Raw genomic sequence first — 1,162 nt, 5'->3', positions numbered from 1 at the left:
GTGACGCACGAGCGGGTATTTCGCTGTCGCCGACTCGCTTTAACTCCATATCGACACAAAGGTCGAATAGATTCCGACTGCCGAGATATGCAAGTCGAGATTAGAATACCGATTTAAATACCAAAACTGTATATTAATCGGACATAATTAAAGAACTTACCATGTCCAACGCTGCTCCTTATCGTCACTCCCTGATACGCAAAGAATAACGCCCAGTATTCTTGTTTATCATCGTCCCGTGATCGACGTATACTGGAAGCGGCCATTCATGATTATCCGGGAGGATGACAATCTGAACTTCATGCAGTCGCTGCGACAAAGATCCCCGATCATAGCTATAATTGTGTCATGTGCGTCGTCCCGCTGACATAAACAACGAAGCTGGCTCTCGAGGACGGAGGCTGCTCTTGTAAGGATACGGCTCGTCACCAGACTTTTGTACGATGACACGAAAGCGCCCATCACATCATCACTGACCATCTCCTTCCCTCACAGCAGGTATAACTGGTCATGCGGTGAGGTCGACAAATGGCTCATTCTTCCACACGACCAGTGCTGAGGTTAAACGATAATCAGATATAATAAGACCATATCAGAATATTTAAACGATATTATCAATCGTTACATGATATTATATATAATTAAACGATAAGTAGAAAAACTTAAACGATAACATAAAGGTATTAAACACTATTAGGAAATAGCTAAACACCATAAGAAACCCTTTTAAACAATAACATAAAAACGTTACACTTACTCCGTCCATGATAGCGCTGAGGAAGATCCTCATCAACTCCTCGTCAGATTTGTTAAGACGACTCAGCCAACCCATTTCTTCTTCTTCTGAATAAAAGCTCTCCGAGCCGCTCCGTCCAATTTTCGATCGCCTTTCGATCATCTCTCGTCGCTCGGGTCGGGTCTTCATCAAAGATCTTCCTTCGACGCGGGACGATGGCGACAAGATCAACCGCAGACACATCCTCTACATGGTTGTTCTGCTGTGGGATTGTGTCCGCCTGGTCATGCAGATTGCCGCTAGGCCACGGCTACTAGAACGGATTCGACGATCTTTCTCAACCGCGGCTACGACAACAAAGATCGTCGAGACACACCCTTAACTTGTTCTCGATCTGTCGTGATCGCTCCATCTGACGCCGCATCT

Source organism: Dioscorea cayenensis, chromosome 9 (assembly GCF_009730915.1).
Source record: "Dioscorea cayenensis subsp. rotundata cultivar TDr96_F1 chromosome 9, TDr96_F1_v2_PseudoChromosome.rev07_lg8_w22 25.fasta, whole genome shotgun sequence".
NCBI classification, from domain to species: Eukaryota; Viridiplantae; Streptophyta; class Magnoliopsida; order Dioscoreales; family Dioscoreaceae; genus Dioscorea; species Dioscorea cayenensis.
Note: the sequence above shows the minus strand (reverse complement) of the source record.